The sequence below is a fragment of the Stegastes partitus genome, unplaced genomic scaffold (genome assembly GCF_000690725.1).
Source record: "Stegastes partitus isolate 25-593 unplaced genomic scaffold, Stegastes_partitus-1.0.2 Scaffold618, whole genome shotgun sequence".
NCBI classification, from domain to species: domain Eukaryota; kingdom Metazoa; phylum Chordata; class Actinopteri; family Pomacentridae; genus Stegastes; species Stegastes partitus.
This window is the reverse complement of record NW_007578349.1, coordinates 258,095-274,337: the sequence shown is the minus strand read 5'-3', so window position 1 is coordinate 274,337 and position 16,243 is coordinate 258,095. Positions and strand designations below refer to the sequence as shown.

The 16,243-nt window shown below is 41.6% G+C and overlaps 1 long non-coding RNA gene across 1 annotated transcript in view; it reads right to left on the bottom strand.

Annotated features, from left to right (window-relative positions):
- LOC103362945 (uncharacterized) overlaps window positions 1-16,243 on the bottom strand; it is a 44,415-nt gene that overhangs the window by 8,043 nt on the left and 20,129 nt on the right. The window lies entirely within an intron of this gene.

Below are 16,243 nucleotides of genomic sequence, written 5' to 3'. Positions count from 1 at the left end.
AGGAGGCCCGGTTGTTTAGGGCCAAACAGAGCAAGGTGACACCAGGGGCAGGAAGCTGACCTACAAACTGCCGCTGACCCCTACACCTGCATGAACACACACGGACACAAAAGACGCACACACCAGTCCAGACATACAAATATGAACTCGCACACCAACTTATTCACACATCGTCGCCCATGAAATCGGCTCCTCCAGACCTGCCAAAAGGCCACCGTTTGACCAACTGATAACACCATCTGTTAGACAACACACTGGCGCTTTGTGGTTTTTTCTTTCTCATAGACTTTACTAAACATTTAGATAAATACTGCCAGGGATTTAAAAAAAAAAAAAAAGAGGGTTTTATTCAGGGCTTCAAAGGGAGAAAGGTTAGCGGTGAGGGCTAGAATGAAGGGAGAGAAAATGATGTGAATCGATTCAAACAGACACTCTGGAGTAAAAGAAGAAAAGCTGAAGAAACAACAATGAGCGCAGTGTATTTAGTTATTAGTGGAAGCATAATGAATCTAAATAAAGGCAAAACCACAATTTAGTTAGAAGTCTTCAATTTCAAAGCAGCATTCAACTGTCTTTTGTGGTTTTCTGTTATTTATTTATTTTTATTCGTTTGCCAGATTCTTAATTGAATTTAGTGGTTCAAAATGAAAACGACCAATTCATTCATATTTAGTCAAATTAAATAAAATGTCTTCTGGCACTCCTTTAGTCTAAAGTCGCTCTGTGAAGACAAGCAAACATTTTGATCGATGGAAGAAATAATGTGTATTGGTAACCGGTATTGGCCAGTCACGCATTAAGGCCAATTCATGCTTTCTGGATCCGAGTGCGCGAATCGATGCAGAATTTGAAAGCGGACAACGCTGGAGTTGTTTTTGTAGACAATCAGAACTGACCCTCAAGTTGAACAAAGAAAAACCAAACAGACCTTCTGTGGATGTTTCTGAGAGGTCGTGACTTTGCACTTCTTATAGGATATAGAAGCTATACCACATCAGTGACTATTCCTGAGGTGTGTCAAGCACAGCGGGCGAAGGAGATGTTAGATTTTAGAAGTTGTCACTGTGTTTGATCACCGTCGATAGAAAGTGTCTCCAAATCAAAGCGTCTTCAATGTCTGGCATTGAATACTTCAACTTCTTTAATGACTGTAAAGTCGTGGATGACAGAGAAGCTCCTCTGCTTGCACTGCAAACAGCCTGCGTGGTCACACATTTTGGCCAGGCATGAATATTCAGATCTCAAAACTGATCCTGATACCACCACAACAACCGAATATTCGGATATTTGGATGTTCGGGTCCAGCCCTAATGGAAACCTCTGCAGACTTGGGTAGATGAAGAAATTTACATGCAGACATCATGAATTGGCTTTTACTTAGCAACTTCAAGGAATAATGTGATTCTTTAAAGTTCTTTTAATTAAATATTTTGATTAGAGTACCTAGTACCAGTATTGTTCCATTATTTAACCATTTAGGAGTCTGCATGTTGGAAGTTTGGAAGAGAAGTGAAATCTGTTTGCATTCACATGACAAACTGACATAAGACACGCTAACAAGAGTTTTAAGTTCCAGGAGGTGATAAGCTTCTATGAAAAGTGGTAACTCCAAAGTTGTCTTATTCATTTGCTGTGTGTTCTTAGTTGGCTTGCTAATATTAGCACTGGCTAGGCCCACATTCAAGAACCTTTCATATAGAGTCGGGGATTGTGCTTATGATTTGGACGTTAACAAAGTTGGACAGGAAGGAGGAACAACGGGACACACAGAGGGAGGACAGAGCTGGGCAAGGGTTGAGTCGGGAGGGGGGGAAGTGATGGGAGCAAAGCTGGTGTCGGAAGGGTGGTGGTGGGGCATGAGGGTCTACTCGGGGTGAGTGGCGCAGTGGGATAAGAGCGTGGGGAGTTCATGCCCCCGCCAGGCCCTTTTCGCACTGCATAAACAAAGAGATTACAGTGGGAAGGGGCTAACAAGCAGGGGTACCACACACACTCATTTAAACCCGGAGACGCACGCACACACACACTCACATGCATATAGGAATCGCGCACACACACACACACACATATAAAGATATAAAAGCACACACAAACAAGGACAAGCTCAAGCAAACTGTGCACTCGCAAACACAACATCAACACAATAAACTGACACAAACAAGGAACAAGAAGCATCACAACATAGTGGCGCCACCTGTCTCCTCTTCACCAATTAATGAGCTCCCGGCTCCCGGGATGTTACAACGGGGTGGCAATTAGCAGGGGAAAAAAAGGAGGGAGTCGTGAAATGAGGGAGAAAAACAGACGACGGGAGAGGGGGGCTGTTAATCGGCTAGAGGACGGGGAAAGAAGAAAGAGAAGCAGGGGAAGTAAAGAAAAGGGAGAGAGAGAGAGAGAGAAAGAGACAATTTAAAATCTGAGATGAGACACACAAGAGGTCAAAAAGGGTGAGAAAAGGTGGGGCAGAGAGATAGATTTCAATTCAGCCACATAGGTGCAGTTTATCATTATTTAATTATCACGTTTAGTTAATTGCAATTATAACGCAGATGTAACTCAGAGGGAGGGGGAGGAGGGGTTTATTCACAATAAAAATTATGTGAGAAAAGCACAAATACTAAGAGGCATGTCCAAATACGTATGTCCATTCATTAAAGTATAGACTGCATTTCATTAGCACGATTCAAATTATTTCAAAAGCACAAATGATGGATGGATGGATGGATGGATTATCTTCTACAGTTCCTAAAGATGCCCTCCAGTTAAAAAATCCTGTCCACGTGATGATTTTATGTGCTAGAAGGTATATCATGAACGAACAAAGCTGTCAACACCACAACTGAGCAGTTGCACCTCTTAAGCTGCAGTGTACCGATGACAGCTTTAAAAGCATGGACTTAGACTTCCAAGATTCAACAGGTAACCAAAGAAACCAGTCCGGTTTCATTATTCTTCTCCAGAATCAGAATCAGTTTCCAGATTTACTCCAACATTAGAACTTGCCACTGTGTAGCGTACTGTAGCTTTACAGTGTTTAAGCAGAGACACTGAACAGCCAGTGAGCTCGAGCTGCCAAGAGTGGAGCGCAGGGACTATGTAGATCGTGGTTTTCTAGTGGAGGCAACAGTGTGAATTAGTTTAATCTAAGAAAGAAGAGAATATTTTCATGGGAGAGAAAAAATACTTCTAAATATGTGACTGATACGCAACCAGTGAGGGACTCTAACAATGTTAGAAAGTGCTTCAGATAACAATAAACTCATACAAAAGAAATGGTGGAATGGTCTTGCTGAAACCATTAAACAAAGTGTGAATATAATACAATTTTATAAAATGTACAGAAGATATATCTTTGAAAAGCACAGAAATGAGGAAGGAAAATGTAACATGTACAGATGTTAATGGCGCTTGTTCATTATCTTCTTTTTTGTGTGTTTTTGTTTTGTTCTATTTTTTTAAATAGCTCAAATAGAGTAGTTTTTTTGTATTGCCTGTTTAGTTTATTGTATTGGATTTTGCATTTCTTAATGGTGAAGAATGGGGGTAGGACTTGACAAGCCTCGGCTTCCTCCTATCCCTTTTCGAACGAGTCAGATGTTGACTTTTATCAACTGGGAAAAGGAACAACATCGTATGTTACTTTTGATACAAGTGCCTGAAATTAACATCATCTGGACTTGGCTTTTATTTTTCTTTACCATTTATTTTAATCGAAATAAAGACTAAAGAAAGGAAAAAAACCTAGACATTTACAGAAGTAGCATTTACATTTTTTTTAACTTTGTAGTTTTTTATGAAATGTCAGGACACAAGGCAAGTATCTAAGCATTATTTGTTTTTGTTTTTATGCGCTCAAGTTGAACAATTTCCATCCTAAACCACATTTTTCTTATCACTCATGGGATGCTGTCATATATTTCACATTACTTTTTCCATTTTTGAATGATGAATATTGTGAAACTAATGCATGCAAAGACACACCGTAGATGAATGTGAAATACACAAGGACAAAGAGGTGAACTACGAGGAGATCAGGGGGCACAGAGGAGGAAGCTGGAAAAATATGGAAGAAAAGTTTGCTTCGCTCTGTGACGCCTGTTTGTTTCTGCCTCCTGTTTGTGTTTGTATTTCCATCCATCACGATCACTCTGACTCCGTCTCTTTCCTCCTGTCATTCAGTCAATCTTTGCTTCCTGTTTCTCTCTCTGAAATGCACGCACACACACATGCAAACACACACATTCTTTTGTTCGCCACCTGATAACAGGCAGTCATTCATACCGCCTCTCGACCTCCGTGACCCTTGAACCCCCCGGACCTAAATACGGAACAAGAACTGAGAGACTGGTCACGCATTTGCTGACAGTCACCGCTCATGCAGGCGCACACACAAAAGCTGCAAGAGTCTACCTTTTCTAACTTTAGAAGAAAACCATAAGGTTGTAACAGGAATTAAAATGCTCTTTAGGGGCCTCTCCAGGGATATGTAGCTTTAAATAGAAAACAAATATGAAGTAAAATCAACTCCAGGACAGAATTGGCATTTACATCCTCTGATGTGTCACATTGTGCACTAATGAAGCTTTGATGCAACAACAGAATCATATTTTTGCTCCATTAGTCTGTCTAGTTTAAATAAAGCTGCAGGTTTTGGATGTCTGAGACTAGAGGAAGACACAATGTTTAGCTTTAATGGCTTTCTAGAGTCAAGATTCTCTGTCTAACATATGCAAATATCCAACTCTGTTCATGAAGCAATTCCAAAATTACCGATAACATCATCACGCTTTTTTGTATTTTTAGATATTTTTCTCTTCTCCATAAGTGGAGGTTTATAAAAATGTCAATCAAGCATGTGTTCAGCAAGTGTGTGAGTTAAAGATAGAGAGAATAAACGTGGTTTATATGCAGCTTTCAGCCAAATCTCAAAAATAGTCCACCATAAATTTGTCTTTTGAATTGTGTAACAGTTTTTTTTCATTCAGTAATTTAATGCATTTTGCTGGATGATTGTCATCGACAGTGACTATGAGATATTTTCCAGGAAAGAGTTATTAGTGTTGACCTATAATTGTGCTCGTCACCACAGAGATAAGTTACCTAATGGGTACAGAAAATGGATTTAATACAGTCCTGGTAAACCTCATGGCTAATTAGAGGAAAAATTATATTTTTAGTAGCTTCCCATCAATTGTATCAGTCACATATCATTCATATCATTCATCTGCCATAGAATTAGTAATGAGAAAAGATAATAACTGTGAAGTTACCCTGAAAAGTGACTCACTAATAGCAAAAAATAAACACACATAAAGCACACAAACACACTATAACATGATGCATCACAAGACAGAAAAGCAAAGCCAAAAGCAGACACACACACACACACTCATTTGCATGTTCCCACTCTTATCCAGCCCCAACCACGTCCATAGACACTCAGTGGGCAGGTGTGGGGTCAGTGTTGGGGTCAGTAGCCTCGGTCCAGCTACCAAATATAGAGCATCCACTATTCGAGGATCCTTAAGTTCACCGCAGGCTCTCGTATAACCACCATGGAGCCTTTATGTTGGGAGAAATGCTGAAATACCGAACACACAAAACATGCTTTCATTCATGCATACATGGACGCTGCTCCAGCACCAGTCTACATGTAAGAAAGTTGATAAATGTGGACAAAAAAACTAGAACACATACACACACTCAGCATGTTACACACTCTGCTGCCCCGACACATCATTAAGATCTTAATCATCCTGCTATCTGAAAACATGAACGCTCATTTCCTCTCTTTCTCTTCGCCCAACCCCCTCCTCCAACCCTTCATCCAACTTTTCTCTTCATGCTTCTGTTCTTCTTCTGTTTCTCCTTCTTTCTTGACTCCCACCACCTTTCTCTCTCCTGGAAGACACTATTCACAGTATCCATTCAGTGTGTAACAGAGGACCTCTTCTGTGGTTGAAACATAAGACTGACACTCTGACCCCTCCGGATGACCTCTGCACTCCAAACTAACGGCTCTGACACGTAGAAACATGCCTCCACACGTGTGTATGGGCGCAGTTGTTGCTCGTGGAAGCCGCAAACTGATCGTCTTTGCCGTGCAGCCGGCACTGTGTGAGTCTCCACTGCTTCAGGAAAAACATGGCAACAAATAAGATTCAAAAAAGACTGCAGCTCCTGACTGTATGTAATATGAACATGCTGGTACTGGTATTAGTTCATACTTCACTGAAGCAATCTCAGAAGTCGCAGCGCTACAGAAGTGAAAGAAACCGAACATCAAAATGGGAGCAAGGAATCCCACAAAGAAACAAATGACTGCAGCAAAGCATCTGATCAGACCATCAATCACACATCTGTTTAGCAAATGGCAGAGAGGCAGCTTTTTAAGCCATATGCTTATGAATAACAGTGTCTGAGCTCATCTCTGGATTAGCGCAGCATGCGTTAGAAGAGGCTATTGTTACGCTGGAAGTCGCTTGTGTTTCGGTCCGACTTCACTTCATCAAAAAACAAAATGGAAAAATCAATACGTAGAAAATGTCAGAGCTCGTGCTGCTGGTGGCGACGTTGTGGGTGAACGACTAACGAAACGCCAGAAAGTCACTCCTTGTCTAAAATAAAGACACACACACGACCAGCTGTGTTAAGAAAACCTAAATTCAATTTTCCTCTGACTAGAAGCGCATGCTGTGCAGAAATATTGCAACACACCAATTTAATGGGATTCTGTGAGTGGGCCTCTGTGCATGAACGTATGCATGCATTAGTCTGAGTGTCAGACAACACCGTTCACAGAGCTTTGAGGACATTTGCCCTCCTTCCTACATTAGATCAAATCCTCTTATTGACGCCACATGATGTCAATTCATGTCGAGTTCACAGCATCGCATTAACAGATATCCCCACACAGTCTCTTTCTACCACTATTGCACAACAATGTTCTGTTGAGGTTTTTGGCAGCATCTCGTCACTCCATAAAATGTGTTAATGTCAGTACCTTTTGTGTGTTATCGCTACATTTCACGATCTGGGTGATCTTCTCCCTACAGCTGCAGCTTCATCACAGACTTGTTAAAACACGGTGCCTTCAGTGACTAATGGAATTTGCGTCTCTGTATATGGACGCCAACGTTGCTGAGCTGATGACTGAAGATGCTATGGCAGGAAATCAATTCACTGGCGAAAATCAGGTTGAACTTGTAATCAAGCACCTTCAGTATCTGATGGTGATCTGCTTGTATTGACTTGCTTCCACATTTTGGGTTCAGTTAGGACTGTGACACACACCCATAGAGTGAGGAAAGCCATAGTGCACTTATTAAAACATCTGATAAATACATGGCTTTGAAAACTTTTAAATCTATTTCTACTGGACAAGTGGTCTTATTACACTCTTAATAAAAACTCCCCCAGAATGCAGCCTGAGAAGATCAAGGTCAACATGAGGAATGAGTTAGGTTTTTCAAATCTGTCTCGATAGCTTCCTGTGCCGTGTCCGACGACAAAGCAGTTTGGGGTAGGAAGTAAAGGCAAGGCACTGGCCGTCGCACGTTTTCATTGCTCTCCGTTCACCTTGTTGTAGGTTAGTGTCATCTTGTAAACCACTTGGGTGTTAGATTTCTGACGTGTTTTTTTGGTTAGGGTTAGGTTTTGGAATTGGTGAAGGGAAGACTTGTAAGGCAAGAGGCCATTGTTTCCCTGGTTGCATTCCCTGGTCTCGGCTGGAGTACAAAAGTACAAGAGAGGATGTCCAGGCGAGAGGCCGTCGCCATCTTGGTAGCACTCTCTGGTCCAAGGGTTAGGGGTTTGGATGTAGAGTTGGGTTTTATGGGAATTTGTCTCAAAAAAATGGGCTTTCACCTTCAGAGTTGGTCTGGTTTTGGTCTTTGTTTTCCACAGTAGTTTGATTAATCGATTGCTATCACGTTGTCCTGGTTGGTGTCATAATGTTCTGCCTGAGCGGGGTTTAGTTTCTGTTTTTTTAGGGTTATTCCTTCAGTTAAAGAGCATTATTTCTATGTAGATTTTGATGCTTTTCCTAAAAACCCTGCCCTCTCTCTCTCTCAACCAGCACCAAAGCAAACTGTCTCGTCCCATTCTACCGTTTACCAGGTTCAGCAGATCAACCTGCCATCATGGACCACACAAATCAAGGCCATGATTTCATCCTAATGCTGCTCATTTTCTCAGATGTATCCAGTAAAGGCATGTTTGCAGCATCGGGGTGCATCCATGATCATATGGTTGGCTTTCAAGTGTTACGTTTAGTAATATCACACTGTTACCAGGCAACACACAACAAAGTGAACATCTATGTGTTTGTCTCTTAGTCTGATCTGATCTGTGAACCCAGTTAAACAGCAACTGCAGTAAGAAATGCTGGAAAAAATCTAATTGACCCAATTCTGTCTTCTGGTGAGGCGACAGGAATCCAACGTGCTATGCGGCTGTAACCTATTATATGTAGCTATAGTGAAAACCAGCGGTCGCTGTGGTTACCACCAGGCAGTAACGATCTCACTGGTCAACATCATAGGTGGTGTTATGTTTTTGGGGGGAATCTCCACTGGTTGTTTGCACGAAGATCCACGAAGGAGAGAAAAACCTGAGAGCAGAAATTTAACGAGCGCACAGAAGCAGCGTGAGCAGAAGGAACGACGGTGAAGCTGAAGCACGGGACATTTGTGCAGCAACATTCACTGTGAGTTGAGGTGCTGCTTGAGAAAGGGGCAGCATTTTGAGGGAAAGCATTGCCAAATCTGAAAATAAATTGAAGAAATAATGCTTTCAAACTGAAGGATCGCCCTCTTGATTAAAGACAGGAAAGGGTGGAGAGATCGTGCAGTTAAATTTAAGGTATCCACAACAGCGAGTCACTGACTGTAACTCAATCTTTTCATTACTCCCTAAAGAGCATGAATGACTGACATCAGTGCGTGTGTTTGAGGTAAGAGAATCAACTGATGAATCTGTGCTGATTTGCATCTACAAAGCATGTTCTTTAAAGCACAGCTGCAAGAATGTTGGTATTGCATAACGAAATTACAGAAACTGTAATAGAGCGTTATCCCAACCTTCAGCTCCAACCCATAGAAGCGGTTGGAGCAGGTTTGTAGAGATATTCTGCACATATTGTACCCACTGTTACTCTTTCACTCCTTATATATGCAAAGATTACCTGCTGACAAGTGCTAGAAAGTGTCCAGATTTTGATTTTATCTTTTTTTTTTTTTTATATGAACAAACCACTTTTGTTACCTTTACCTGGGGGAGCGTAGAGTACATACAGTCAATACACAAAACAAGTGCCAACATTCATTTTCTTCTTTCTTTTCATTTGCATTTTTGTGGTCCAGACAGTCTGAGGGACACCAGATTACATTCCTATACAACTAAATTACATAGCATTGCATTTGGGGAGGGGGTCAACGTACTTTCTGCCAGATTATATTTGTTTCTGTTGTATCACTATGTTTCAAATCAACATATCTTTGCCATTGATTTTATTGCTTTGCTGTTGCTCCTTCTCAGCCAACCAATCATATACTAGATGAGGTGGGATTCATCACCCTGGTAGGGCAGAAAATGGAGAAAAAACCTTCACATTTTAACCCCAAATAGTGATATTTTCCTAAACCTAACCAAGTAACGTTGGTGGCTAAACTTGACCGAGCTTCTAACATGTAGTTATCTTTGTGATACGGAGCATACTTTCCTAAACCTAACCACGTACTTCTGGTGCCGACATCCAACCAGAGAGCGAGTGGAAATGGAATGTAAAAAGGAAGTGAAAACAAAATTGGAGTCTAAGTATGATGGTCCCACACGGGATATGAACCCTAGTCTGCTAAATCCTGCACCGAATTATGTCTCCATCTTCCCGTCCTACCTCATTACACGGTGGCGCTTTCAAACTGAAGACCTTTAGTGCAAAAATGTAGGAAAGGAAAACGTAAATGTTGTCAACTCTGCAACTCAGTTGTATAAGAATGGAACTGTGCGGTGAGGATGGGGACATCTTGCACATCTGGACAGGTGAGGAAATTTATATCACACAGATGTGAAGAAGCATTCATGGGCCTTTGTGTTCTATCTCCACCAGATAATATCATTTGAGGCGTCCACACAAATCCCTGTGACAGATTATAATAATCAATGTGAATTCTTGAACTATGAAAAGTAGAATTTGAGCTTCGGAGCCACGAAGTCGCACTTTGGCACATGATTCAAAAATTCCTCTCGCAGCCTCACTTCTTTCTACAGCACAGTCTTCTCTCCTCACACATTAAACCAGCAGACTACGTGCGCTTGTTTGTGCGCTTGTGCACGTGTGTGTGTAGGAGAGGTAGTCATCGGAACATTATTGGTTATTCTAGAAGATCGGCCTGTGACATTTAATAACAAGCTCCCGTCTTCTCATCTGAAATACCAAGTGATCCAGCTCAGTATCAGGTGCAGAGAACAGATGAGGCCCTGAAATAGTAAAAGCGCAACTTCGCATACACAAACACACAAGCACGCATGCAGGCGCGCATTTGGCTCTACCTCGGCCTTCAACAATGCCACATTTGTCTAACAGCTGATCTCCGTATGATAAGAGATAAAAGTATATTAGGCAGGACACCCACACACGCACGATCACGTCTGCAGATGGCTATCATATTTACATAATCATTAGTTGTGGGTGAGACTCTGTCACGATCTGTGTGGTGTTCCCTCTGGTATTAGAAGCAATTACCATTTGAGAGATAGGCCCGTGTACACACATAAATAAACACAGAATCTCTACAGCAATAAAGTTAGGATATGGGGGGGAACACAGACAAGCACCGCAACTTACAAACCTCTAACCTGCTTTCAAATTTGTGACACAGGTCGACACATGCTACACACACACACTCGCACACACACACACAACATCCAACCCGACCGCCCCCTCCCCACGGCTTAGAGAAATTACTGCCACCTGAAGCGGAACCCCGTCCATCAAGGGGAGGCCCCACAAAGCCCCCACAGGTGTCCTTTAACATGTCCAACGGTCCCCTCCTCCCCCCTCGCCCGGCTCTCCATGTGGCCATTCATCTGGCTGCAGCGGAGGACATCAAAACAAAACACATCCCTGGGGGGAAGAAAACCTCACAGCTAACCATGCACATGAATTACTCTACAGTGAAGGCACAGCTTGGTGCTTCCAACGCTGGTTGACAAGACAATCGCTCCATTAAATGTAGATCTCGCAGAAAAAGAGTTTCGGTTTCTTTGGAGAGGAAAACGCATTGTCCCTCGCAATTCACAAACTCCATTAGTATTCCTGTTGCACCCTTATTGTCATCAAATGTTTTTTATAAACTCTAGTATGCTGCACAGATTGACTCCAGTTTCTCAGTTCACATGTGCTGTTGTTCTGCTTCTCGTCTCCATTTGTGTGTTTTTTTTTAACCAAGCTGATTTGTAGCCAGTAACCAAAGCACAAATCACATCATACCGAACACGCTCGCCGTGTGAAGATGAGCACAATGAGTTATAAGAGACAGGTGGAAAACACTCCAAACCACAAAGACCGACTACGTGTTTCTCAACAGGATTTCAGCTGGCTGTGATTTAAAGACGCGTTGCTACACAAAGGAGTGTTTGTTTAAAATGGAAGCGAAATGGAGCAATCACCAATTTCGGCTAAATGGCGTTCGAGTGAGAAAGCACAGGGGCTGACAACGAAACATACATAGCAACAAATAAAGGTTAAATCTTTCTCTGCGTTGAAAGCGTGCAGAGTTTTTTTTTTACTGATAAATCCAAACCAAAAATAAAGGCAGGTAGAAACTATGAGACCAAGCTGGAAAGAAAAAGAGTCGCAGTCACAGTGGTGCAGATATTGTACACAGGTAATGAGACAGGCAAGGGACGAAGGCTGCCAAAAAACAGACAGAAACACAGACAGCGAGACAGTCAGAGTTTTAGAATAAACACCGGAGCTCTCTGTGTCGCCCAGGAAGAAATTCTTTTCTTTGATGTCAAGGCATGTGACCTCGCAGCAGTCTGAGGAATTGAAGCAGCGTCCAAACAAACGTCAACACTGCTAACACCCTCAAGGTCGCTCTGTGTGTGTGTGTGTGTGTGTGTGTTTCAGTCGAAAATCTCAGTGCGTGCACATTTAATGTGTGTCTGCACGCTGAGAAGATGGAGAGGGACATGTGCCCCGAACTTGTGGGCTCAGTTAAGTATTTTCACGGCCATTACTTTTAATTAGGGGGAATATTTTGGACATGCATATCTGTTTCTTTTTTTTTTTAAATAAGCCAGGATTTTTCTGTGCTCACATGACCCAACACAAATCAAGCCCAGTTGAGTTTACTTGTATTCCACCATCTGATATGTCTCTAGAAGACAAACCTTGCAGTTGGAGGACACTGATGATCTGTCTATGAACACAGCAGAAGAAGCTGCCAGTGGTCGTGCTGTACCGTGGCACTGTGGTTAGCATCAGCGCCAGGTTTAGACAAGGATCTGCATGACTTTAATCATTTTTGACTGTCCATCCTGTTCTGACAGTTCTGTACAGTGTTGATGTTTGAATTGGAGCAGCCTGTTTTTCAGACAGGCCCGGTGAAGCCTAATGACCGACAATAATAATCTCATTATAACTAAATCTGCAGATGTCCCGCATTATAACATGCATATAACAATGTGGATAAACATGACAAACATAGTGCTATATTTTGCACACACTCTCCCCTGTACTGACATCTTGTGGCAGTGCAAGTTTCCAAAGTAATTAGTTTGTTTTCATGCCAGAACCTATCTTGGACAATCACAAGTTGTTGCTCTAATTCTGTTTACAGTGATAGCTTCATGTGTTATGCTTATTGATGCTTTTGCGGAGACTCCACTTTAGTGAGTTTTCCTCCTGTCCTCCATCACTGCAGCCGTCCTGCTTTCTGTTTTTTGTCATCACAGCTGAATGACTTCAGAAACAACACGGCTACACTTTGAATACAATCCTGTCTCTGCTGGTAAACAGTGGTGTCCCATTGCAGCAGTTTATTTAGGAGTCTGTTCTAACCCAAACAGGGATTATAAGAAAGCCCACTGTTCCCTCTTTTAGACCACTAAGTACTTTCTGTGGCTGCTGCTGAAGGCTAGTAGGCTGCTGAAGCATGTGAACAGCTGTTTGTGTGCAGAGAAAGAGTGAAAAAAACAAAAAACAAAGGTGGTGGCGAGAACAACTGCACGTAAAGAAAATCATCATCAGAGCAGTTTGCAGACGGTGACTGGATGAGAGAACTGGGCAGCTGAGTGAAGCCTTCTAATGTGAAAGCTTGGCTACAGTGCACTCTATTTGCCTTCATCCTAAAGCAGTTGTGGCGTTTTCTTTATTTCCTGCGGTCACATTTTTACTCACTGTGGGCTCAGCTTCCACTGCAACATAAAGCCCTGAACCTCAACGGAAACAGCACAACCATGAAAAAAAAAATGCATTTAGCGTTCCCACAAGTGTTACATATGCTGACAAAATGACAACTTTGCATGGCATAGATATTTTACTACTTAGATATACAGTCGTGACTTGATAATCCAACCCTTAACAATCCAAAAACTTTGCTATCCAACAGGTTTTCAGGAAAAACAAACAGAACCCATTAAAAACAGCCTTAACATACCGACAGCCTTGGAGTCCGACTCTGACATGACATTTTATGTCACAAATAAGGATAACAGTATATTATCTGACTGAACAATTCCACAGATTGGCTACGTTCAGACTGCAGGACTTAATGCTTAATTTGGATTTTTTTGTGGAATCAGATTTTTTTTACGAGTTCGTTCACATTTCTAATTAAACACGACTTATATGTGATCTGCTGTGTGAACGTCATACAACCCAAAAGTGTCCCGCATGTGTAGAAGAGGACACAACGACGTTACACGCAGTGAGCATGCTCAGTGTTTACGGAAGTAAACATGGATGGTAACGGTGGAGCATATCTGCCACTCCCCCACCATCGCCGATGATGGAAACAGAACTGTGACCGCTAACTAAACTGGCATCAGCAGCCAAGTACTGCCTGTGCGTTCCGGCCACTTCCACCCTGTCGGAGCGCCCCCCCGGGGTGGAAGTGGCCATTCAAGCATCAAGCCCTCCTTGTATCTCGACCTCCGTCTTGACAATCGCTTTGCTATCCAACATAACAGAAGGTTTTACATTTAGTGTCGGATTATCCAGTCACGACTGTATCGCCTATCAGCTCCGTGGAAGCACAGCCTGCAGTTCAACTGAGTTTAGCTGAAGAGCTCCTGTCATGTCACTGTTGGTCATATCAGAGTAACTAATGGCTAAATAGTTATATTGAGGAGGACAGATTTGTTTATTTTTACAGAGTCTAGTTTGAGAAAACCGTTCATGTTTGACAATATTTTAAAGGATAAAGTGATTTGATGAAATATTAGGATTTTAAGCTTAGATTTGGTCACATTCTTCCAATGAACAGCTGAAGGGCCAGGAGACAGGTGAAAATCCAACAATGGTTTTTATTTTGCAGCTTGTAGCTCTTACAAATGGTGTCACTTTGGTCATTTATTAAAGACAACATGCTTTTCAAACTCACCAGTAGGTTGTGGCATTGAGAGGGTTAAGAGGGAAGAGACGTCTCAAACTACCTGACTTGGCAGCAGGAAATATTTGTAGAGGGGAAAAAAAGTATTTGAAGCTTTTAACTTGTATTATCTCTTGATATATCTTAGATTGCAACAGCTGAATGAAAATACTGTATTAAGAATGTTGGTCCCCCTGGGGACAAACACCTTGCATCGCCACAAACTGCTGTGGAAGTGCACACTAAGAGCTTTGGATGTTATTTCTGAGGCATTCTACACTGATTCCCTCCAAATACTAATATAATAATACGGAGATATTACCTGCTTTGTCTTTTTATACAGTATTATTAAATCATCTTTACTCATCTCACAAGGCGTCAGAGTTAAACGTCCCTTGTGGAAGTTATAAAGACTAATTCATCAGTAAGAGTCACTCAAGTGCCAATATGGTTTCGTTATTTTTGTTTTATCCGCCAAAACCTGAAAAGACACCTCACCGATGATACGATGTCTCTCAGGAGACATTATAGGAACATGATTATTTATCAGTTGAGGAGAATATTTATGCACAGTCTGGTTGGTATCTACAACAAACGCACAACAGACATCCTTGGAGTGAGATGTAATGGAAAAGCACAGGGAAGCTCCTATTTTCCCGTACAAGTTCATGACCTCACCAACAGCTACTTTCCTCTTAATTTACGCTCATGCACTTCAACAGACACACACACACACACACACACACAATTGCACTGCGTACTTTGGGGTGGAGGCCTGTCATGTTGAAAGATGCTGTTTCCAGCACACCTGTGTGTGTGTAGGTGTGTGTGTGTGTGTGTGCAGGTTTACGTGTGCACTTCCTTGCCTATATATGTGCATTTGTGAGTGTGTCGGCGTGCACGTGTGCGCTTTGAAACACGTTCTCAGGTTACAGCAGTAATGGCTCTGCTGAAACATGTGTCTCCCACTCAGAGGTTCCAGGCTGCTGCTGTGTCATACAGAAACCAGACAGCAGTGTTTCCTCCACAACTGACCGCACTGAGGGCGGCTACGCTTTCCTACAGAGGAGCTGATATGCCAACTAAATATATTAGATTAAACTGGTGAGATGTGATGATAACTCTTCACTGCATTACACTGATTTTGAGAAATCATATTGTCATATCATAGAAGTATTATTCATATTATACTATACTATATTGTCATTATTTTTTAATTATTATATTTCATATATTATTATATATTATTTATTCATGTATTTATACTTCTCATCCACATCCACAGTGTTCAGTGCTATATATTTATTCTACCGTTTGGCTCATTCCTACCTGTATATACTTCCTACTGGCTCCTTTTGTAAATGTATTTAAATATTCTTATTTGTCTTTTCTAAACTTGTATTTTGCACCACTGGAGTTGTCTTTTACTTTCGTTGTACTTTGTGCATGATGACAATAACATTCTATTCTATTCTATTCTATTCTATTCTATTCTATGCTATTGTACTCTTCTCTATTCTATTCTATTCTATTCTATTCTATTCTTCTCTATTCTATTCTATTCTATTCTTCTCTATTCTATTCTATTCTATTCTATTCTATTCTATTCTACTATAATTCCTTCGGCAATGTGAAAGCTGAGACGG